The sequence below is a fragment of the Misgurnus anguillicaudatus genome, chromosome 16 (genome assembly GCF_027580225.2).
Source record: "Misgurnus anguillicaudatus chromosome 16, ASM2758022v2, whole genome shotgun sequence".
NCBI classification, from domain to species: domain Eukaryota; kingdom Metazoa; phylum Chordata; class Actinopteri; order Cypriniformes; family Cobitidae; genus Misgurnus; species Misgurnus anguillicaudatus.
In genome coordinates this window covers 24723472-24732721 of record NC_073352.2, presented here as the reverse complement: position 1 = coordinate 24732721, position 9250 = coordinate 24723472, and the positions used below count along the sequence as shown (strand labels likewise).

The 9250-nt window shown below is 36.5% G+C and overlaps 2 long non-coding RNA genes across 3 annotated transcripts; both read right to left on the bottom strand.

The window, feature by feature from the left end:
* Positions 1-255: 255 nt before the first annotated feature.
* LOC141350058 (uncharacterized) lies at positions 256-8889 on the bottom strand. 2 transcript variants are annotated; one of them, XR_012357988.1, is made up of 4 exons: positions 8605-8889; positions 2015-2075; positions 1736-1882; positions 256-560 (listed from the first exon to the last, which is right to left on the bottom strand). It is a non-coding gene; the product is annotated as an uncharacterized lncRNA (long non-coding RNA). The 2 variants fall into 2 exon arrangements; XR_012357987.1 differs by lacking the exon at positions 8605-8889 and having other exon boundaries at positions 2015-2643.
* On the bottom strand, positions 4664-6203 carry LOC141350057 (uncharacterized). The gene is made up of 4 exons (XR_012357986.1): positions 5974-6203; positions 5775-5843; positions 5567-5679; positions 4664-4678 (listed from the first exon to the last, which is right to left on the bottom strand). It is a non-coding gene; the product is annotated as an uncharacterized lncRNA (long non-coding RNA).
* Positions 8890-9250: the final 361 nt, after the last annotated feature.

Sequence of the window (9250 nt, the reverse complement as noted above, 5' to 3'; positions counted from 1 at the left end):
ACAATATGTTATTGTAGAATCTTTTTTACAACAACATAATGTGTTTTGAAATAATTACATCTTTTTGCTGCCAACTCGAGTTGCCAGCAAAAATCTGTAAATATTTTACAATACATTGTGTTGTTGTAAAAAATAAATAGTTAATCTTTGCTGATGCCTATTGTAAAGTGTTTTAAATAAGACCAGGCTTGCTTTAAATCCAAACATCATTGGATAAGATTCTCTTCAACTGTTAAATAAAACCATAGTCCAAGATGCAAAATCATGAAATTTTATTATTAAAACAAAATACAGTGTTACAATACTGTACATTTTCAGAATGTCTTTTTCTTAACAGCATATTCTATTCATTTTCTTAACATTCAGTGAAATTCAGAAAACATTTAGAACATTGTCCATTCATATTGTGAGGAAGCCATTCAAAATCTATCAGCCGCTTAAGGAGAGAGGAGACGTGAGGGTTAATGCGGTTCTTCTTTTTCTCCGGTACCTTCCCTCTTTTTTGGCTAACCACCTTTGCTGTCTTGGTCCCACTGGACGGGTTCAGTCCAATGAAGCATCTGAAATCACAAAATCACATGAAAATAAACTTTATGAAAAAGTGCCTTAACTGCTCTACATGAGAGTGCAAAAATACATCAGGCTGTGCAAATCAAGCTGATTTGCCCTTTTCAGCTTAAGTGCAGAAAAACTGCAACAGAAAAATTCAGCTGGTAATTATTATTAATTTAATTTCAGTTGTGCTGTCCAGGCAAGCTAAACCAGGAAGTGGTTCTGCAATGCAATGACAATAGTGAAATATAGGGTCATAACAGTTGAAGGGATGATTTGGATTTCTAGTCACAAAATTGCATGCGTTATGGTTAGGTTAGTTGCATTAACATAACCTCAAGCAGCAGGTCCTCTGGTTGAAAATTTCCCGACTATCCCCTGCTTCAAAGGACAACAAAACATAAAACAAACCACAACAATATAACATTTTAGTATTCATAACATAATACACCATATTAAGTGTATTAAGCAACTTTATAGTGCTTTCAGACTTGAAAAACATTCTAGATAAGCAAGTTTGCAGTTTATTTACCTAAATGCTCAGTTACCCCAATGCAGAACTACTTTTCAAAATATATAATCAAATAAATCTTTATTGTCAATGTTTGAATGTTACAATTAATTGGTTCTGCAATGATATAAAGCATTTGGGTAAATAACTGCTAACTTAACCCAATTTATCAACTAAAAAATCATGTTAAAGGGATTTCCTGTAAGCACACTTAAAGGTGCAGTGTGTAAAATTTAGCAGCATCTAGTGGAGAGATTGAGAATTGCAACCAACGGCTCAGCCCACTGCTCATCCCTTGCTTTTGAAACGCATAAAGAAGCTACAGTAGGCGCCAACAGAAAAATGTGTCATTGTCGGAGACAAAAAATTTTGTCCGTTAAGGGCTTCTGTAGAAACATGGTGCACAAAATGGCGACCTCCACATAAGGGGACCCTCGTGCATGTAGATAAAAACGTCTTATTCTAAGGTAATAAAAACATAACGATTTATTATGAAAAGGTCTTTATACACCCATGATAATGTAGTTTTGTATATTATTTTGCATTTCTGTCCAGACATCCTTCTAAAAATTACACACTGCACCTTTAAAGCAAAATAAAATCTCTGTTACTCATAATAGCACACTTTACAAAATAATGATAAACCGCATTGTACTTCAAGCACATAGTTACCTTTGAATGATCTCCAGTGTGCACTTGCTCCTCCTGGTACACCAGATTGAAGTTGTAGTAGCTAGAAAACAAAGCTGCCATTCCAGCCACGAAGTTGGGATGTGGAGGCACAACCACCCGATGCTCAGCATCCAAACGCTGATTCACCTAAGCATAAACAAATGGTTTACATGCAAAAAATCTGTTGCTTTTCACATGAACATATCCACGTTAAACTAATTTGTGTCCTTCATAGCCCGTCTTTGCAATGCTTACAACTCATTACAAAAAATAGACTACCTTAGACAATTAAGTCAGGAAACTGTAGTCTTTTTTCAACGTCTGTTGCTGTTGCCAACACCTAAAAGACAAAGAAAAATAGATTCAAATGTACAGTAATTTTTCATAGCAATATCATTTTTGAAAGCTTGACTATTATTCTTTGTTGATCATACATTGTTGTAATATGCTTATGACTTGCAATGAAAATAATAAACCAGGCTTGATGACATACAGCCTGCATATGCGACCTCCGGAGACTGAAGCCTTCGGTTGAGAAACGGCCGTTCTCTCTCAATTATAGTTGCTAAAAAGTATCAATCTGCGCTACCAGTACACCATCAGAACGCGTTTTCAGCGCAGGTGGAAACATTATAACCCCAAAAAGGTTTCTCACTTGTTGTTTTATGAGTGGAAGTGCTACAATAAACACGCAGATATGCCCCGATCCCCTGGGTCCTCCGGGGCTCGGCTCGAGCAACCACCGAAATGGCCAACACATACGCGCACAGTTGCTTTACATTTACTTTACATGTCGCGTCTGAAACCACGCGGAAAACGTGACCGCGCCGCTTTTCTCCTCTTCAAATCGCGTGGGCGCTTCAGAGCTTCTTTCAGCTAAGTTCACACTACATGATTTTAAGCCAGATTTAAGCCCGATTTGCAAGTCGTTCGCTCGCCGACAGGTCGGGGTGTGATCGGGTGCAAATCGCGGGGGATTAGCGGGCGATCGACGTTCGCGAATCTGTTGGTATGAAAGAGCCAACAACGCATCAAAGACGCTCGCAGACGCCTCGCAGACGCGTCGCCGACACCAGAAAAATATCTAGCATGCTAGATATCTGGAGCTGTCGCGCGACTCGCCCTCCTGTGATGTCACGAGCTACAGCCAATCCGACAAGGGGTTGAGGTCCACGGAAAGATGAGTAGCATGTCACAGTTATGAATGCCTGTATGACGTTTCACATATATGTACAACAACTGCGCTGAGAAAAAGAAACGGTGGAGAGAAATAGCAAACGCTGTAAAACAGCCAGGTGAGCAAATGTTATTATTACATTATCTAATTGTTATAGGGTCAAATGTAAATTAATTGGTCATATTTCCATATAAATAAATATTATCGTAATCCTATTTTTGGGATATGTCTGTAAAACATTATAAAGTGTATACTTATTTTTACTGTGATTCGGTTTATTGTTATATATTGTGTATTAAAGGATATTCAGCTACATTACAATCTGCCTTTTGTACCAGTCGAAAGAGCTTAAACCAAGGAATAAATTCTCATATTTAGTTTGAATAAACAAATAAAATAAATGAAAGTGTGAATGTAAATATTAACTGAAAACAATCCATTTCTTTATTGATTTTAGACTTTACTGTTGCACAAGTGGACTCACAAACAACTATATACATCAACTTCATTTGGGAACCATGGCTTTGGAATCAAGGGATATTGAAGACCCAGTTCTCTTATCACATCTCAAAAGAAGCATAATGGTGATGATATTCGATTGCCCAGGAGACTGACAGAAGCGGATCAATGTTGTCACCTGAACAACCTACCCTATGCATATATCATACATGACATGTGCGGTCCCGATGTGTTTTTGTTTACAAACTATTGACTTTACTATGTATTACATTTATCAATAAGGTGATTAAACTTGTTAAAGGGTTTAGATTGAATTTCCCAGTGCTGTTTCATGAAATAAATGGTCTATCGAAAGTAATACATTTAATGCAACAAAGTATAAAAGTATAAAACACATTGAGTAATATTTTACAAAAACAGGCAATATGAATAGTGCTTTAGTGAAATGTAGTACATTTGAATGTATATTATGTGAACAGACAAAATATACATTGTTAGAACACATGCAGTGCGCCACATTAACACAATTAAACATTACAAAACTCCCCGTGTAGAGCTCCTTTAAGGGTTGGGTGATATATAAATATCGTAATATAATTGTGTGTGATTGGCTGTTAGATTAATCCACATTGAGTAAAAATGCCCAGAGCTTATCATCACAATCGCCATAAATTTTATCATGATCAGATATGTTGATGTTTAATCGCCCTAGTATAGAAACATTGTTAATGTTCTGTGAATAATGAGTGTGGATCAAGAAATAAAGTTAGTATAAGGCACTTAATTGCAACATGCAGATTGCCTTTATTACATTCCTGCACCTTTTGATTTGTATGCAATTAAAATGTATTCAATAATAACACAACAATAAACAGAATACTTAAAACAATGAATAAGTGAACCACATGTGTGTTCTTTACAAATACAGGACTTTAGAACACACAAGAAAACGAATGTCCTAAACTGACAATAACTGGCTTTAATCTGCTTTTTGCAGGGATAACTCTACATCAGTTCCTTTTAAAATGTGATGAACTTGCCAATAAACACTACTCGCTGGTGAGGTAAAGTAGTCCCGCATCAGATTGCGTTGCACTTTTGCTATTGCCATACAATTGCGATGTGAGGTGTATTTCATCGATTGAAAAGCACACATCCCGTGAATCTTCCACTGCACATCATCCATGTTGTGGTCAGCAGTCTGCTACAGCTGGAGTGGTAGCAAGTACCCCAAAGCAATGTGGAAACTGCCACTTCCTTTCGAAGTCCATGACTATGGTATGCCACTCTCCTTACGTTGATGGTGTCTAAAACAATAGGACACACCAAATGTCAGTGATTAAATTATTATATATTCAAGACTACAGTTTACAATGGATTTATTTGCATAGTTATATGCAGAACAAAGTTGGATAGCCATGCTTTTGTGAGTCAAACACCTTGGGTCTCATTTATAAAACTGTGCGTAGGATCCTTACTAAAAGTCTACGTATGCACAAAAGCCAAAAAGGCAATTGCCAAAAATTATTAAGACAGACAAAGCAATGTTCCCTTTCTGCAAGTGTGCGTACATGAATTATCTTCAGATCCCACCATGCAAGCCCATTCTCCCATTAATTTTTTTTTTATAGATCACAACCTTTACGTGGGAACTGGCGTACGCATGTTTCCAGACCTGTTTTGTGCGTACGTATGCTTTATAAATGAGACCCCCTCTTACTTAATCCATATAAATAAGTATAACGATAAACTAAACAACATGTAGAATAACAAATATTACAATATTAGGTTTAGAAGTAATTTTATATTTATTGTTGTGTTAGTTCAACAATTCATGTTTCTACACAAAATACTTTAATATACACATAGTGTAAGCTCAGATAAAATTATGAAATTAATGTATACAGGTATGTATAGACATAAAAATAGAATTACTTATGCTTTTCAGAACTATATCCCTGTTTCTAATAATACTTTTTACTAAAATACTTTTATCAAAGACAGTCAACTGCTGATGTCCACAATGTTATGGGTGTTCTTTTTTTAAAATGAAGTAGTAGATTTTATATATATATATATATATATATATATATATATATATATATATATATATATATATATATATATATATATATATATATATATATATATATATATATATATATATATATCTTTATATTTTGTAATAACCCTACCTTCAAGAAATCGTCCTTTATAACCTGGTACAGAGCAGAACATCCAAAACTATTTGTGAGATGGTGCTGGTCTCCCATCCTGGACTTGAACCTGATGAACTTGAACGTGTCACCTGTAAGACACAAAAAAGTTCAAAAACATACTCAGACAGAAAAAACGTTGTGACAACATTCAGTTCATATTCGTTTGAAATGAAATCACACAAACCTGTTGCATAGAATCGCAGGGTCAAAGACAAACGCTCTCCAAATCATGTTTTGCGAAGCCTGTCCTATTCTATTTGAACGATAATTAAATTAAGAAACACAGCTTTTAAGCACAGTAGACAACACTTTGATATTTTAAATGTGATCATAGCCAAACATAAGCATGCAGCTATATTAAACAAGCTTTAACAGTTACTCACCTCAAATCTTTAATCCCTGCTGTCCGCGTGTGGTGCTGATCCACCTCTCCACATCACATCTCTATAATTTTTTTCTTTTGCGGCTTTGCATCGCGCAAACGGTTTGCAGCACTAATTTCTGTCTGAAGTCTATATATACAAACAAAAGTTTTGCGCGTCTTGTTTCTTCTTCTGTGGGTTTTTACCGGCGCGCGTGTAGTTTCGCGTCATTTCCGGTTTGTTTTATCGCGTGATTTTTCGTGACAGAACGTGGTTTGTAGACAAGATAGAATCGTTGGGTAATAGAGTTGTTCGCAACTCGTGTAGTGCGTTACCTCCTGTTGTGGGCAGAGGCGTCATGCCCATTGAAACTAAGGGGGCAGCTGCCCCCTCGGATTTTTGAGCCAAATGGATTTTGCAAGCAACCTCAAAAATAAAAAAGCGTCCATTAATCTTTTAATCTGTTTAAAATGCCCAAATTGTCAATTTTGTGCTGCATCCGTTTCACTTTTCAGAGTTTTGATAATGTTTTGATCGTGTACATTACTTTATTCTGGCGTCAGGCGCTGCAGTCGGCGCAGCCGCAGACGTCAGCGTCTGCGCGCGTTCACGAGCTTAGCTGTTGCTGCTGGCTGCATTTGGCTATCTTAGGAATTAAAACGTGTAAGACACGCTCACAACATTTCCAAATCCCCAGTACGGTAATGTGTTGTTAACCTCCTCTGTGTAGAAATTGTATGGTTTAAAATGTGACCGTCTCGACCTTATATTAGTAGCAGGGACGGCGTTTGCGTATGGCAGGGTATGGCAGTTACCATACCCTAGCATTCAGAAAAAACACCAGAAATCAACAGGCTATAATGATGCTCATTAAAGATCATTTTAAATATTTTCAGTAGAACATATCTAAACATTGGTACATCACTAATAAGGATCATTTACACGTGTGTTCGACTTCATGCTATAACACTGGAACCGATAAGCGGATGACATCAACGTGCCGCGAAAGCGGTTTGAAATCAAACTCTTCTGATGATTCCTCGACTCACCCTCGCGGTACTTTGACGTCATCAGCCTGTCGTTCTTGCTGCGCAGCTTGAAGTCGAACACAATCTATAGTGAGTTTCGCGCTGCAGGAGGTCTCATGATAACCGCTGCTTTTATAATCTGTATTTTTAATATTTAAACAAACTCATGGTTCTACCCACACTCGCGCTTTGCATATTGCATATTCCAGAAGTAATGATTTGCACTGTGGATAAATAAACATGTTCTCTTCCACTGGGAATTGTTGCACGCGTTTTTGTCCACTTGTGGAATAAAAACTGCACGATGACAAAAGGTAAGACTTGTTTTTGCATTTAGCTCTGTTATACTAAGAGTTTTATTTAGTGTTTTAGTTGGATATGTGTGCTCTATCTATCACATCATTTAAAAGTCTTTATTGTGTGTTTAGTGGTTTTGGCGGTTGTCGTGACAAGATTTGTGAAGGGATGTCATAGTATGTTTTGTTTTGATATTATCTTGTTTTAGTTTATGTGTTGCTGGAGTTGTACTTAGTTAAGAATTATTTGAAAAGCATTTTAAATAACCATGATTTCTATTGTTCTATTGTTGTTGTTTTTCATTTGCATTGCTTCCGTATTCTTGTCAGTAAGTGTACATCCGTGCAATCGTAGTATGATTTTGTACAGGTTGGTGGAGTTTGTACACATATGTGGTTATAGATTCGTTATTTGAGAATGGCCTTCTTGTACGAATAATTTTTGCCAGTTGTTGTGAAAAATGCATTAATGACAGAATTAAACAAGTCATTAAACAAAACGTAAATAGGACACATGCCGTTTCAGATGTAAATATGATGCCAATATGTCATTAATCCGATTGAATAGTATTTGATATGAAAGTTAGTCAACACTTATTTTGGAGGTTTTTGCACTATGGCAGGGGCGTTTAGAATGTTAGAAATGTAAGTGCCATGGAAAAGACTGAAAGCTCTATAATATAATTTGTTTGATGTATGTGTATGCACAAATTTCTGTGAGCTTTGCACACTGTGCCCCCTTAAAAAAAATTGGTGCATGACGCCCCTGGTTGTGGGGCATTCACGTTGTGTCGTGTGGTGTGAACTGCTCAACAACGTGAACACTCCTGATTTCACAGAGAGCAAGTCATGTAGTGTGAACCGCACAGTTCGGACCTACGTTTCAAAGTCATGTAGTCTGTACGAGCCATTCTTCGTTGCTTAGCATTGCTTGACGCTGCCACGCCCACCGGCGGAGAAAGAATTTGCGCCTATGAACACGCACGTTTGTTAAAAACTCTCTATCTGATATCAATATTTTAATATTTCAAAATATATGTATGCATGTATAAGACCTATGCATCAATGTGGACGTGCATGTACGCGCATGCACGCACCCTGCTTGCATGCCTGAGTGACGTTAACGCATTGAAGTCCAATTTAAATATGAAAAGGGTTAACATGAAAGTTATACCATTTACTTTATTTTAACCACTAAACTGCTTCACCTGGGATTGCTTGTTCAAAAATTCTTTATTAACTTTATTGTGGGGCTTGACTGATACACGGTAAACTATATTTCAACCAACATTAACAATTATAATAGCTATTTATAATAGTATACTTACATTTTGTGCATGAGTGGCGTGGCAATGTCCCTGCTCCTCTGCAATCCGACATAAAATGGCGGCAAGCTGCCTCGTGCAACACATTCAACAGTGAATAACTGTAATACTGCATCATTTACAGGCAAGCGCAAATATACCTGTAATTTATTGTGGGGGAAAAGCTGTCAACTTCTGTAATAGTTTTTTGACCCACAATGCATTGCAATGTACAGCTAAACTTTGTAAAATGACAGAACAAGAAGTAACTGTAAAATTTTGCTGTAGAAATTACAGAAATTTGTTACAGTGTACACAGAGTTTAAAATTTGTAAATAATTTTTTGCTTTAGTTTTTTTTATAAATTTGTAATCACGGTATTACAGATTAACATAAAAACTCATGACTTTTTTCATGCAAATGTTTTTTCTTAATTGATGCGATAACTCGTCAATGGCGGGGAAAGAGTTAAAGTGTACATGAGATGGATATTAGACACAAAATCGATAATTTTAACTAGGGATGTACTAAAATTTTGTCCACCAAAAAATTTCGACCAAAAGAGGCATTATTGGATAACAAATGAAAATATATACCAAAAATAAATAGTCTCAGATTTCTGTCTCACTGAAGCTGCTATCACAGTGATACTGTACAAAGCAAAGCACGA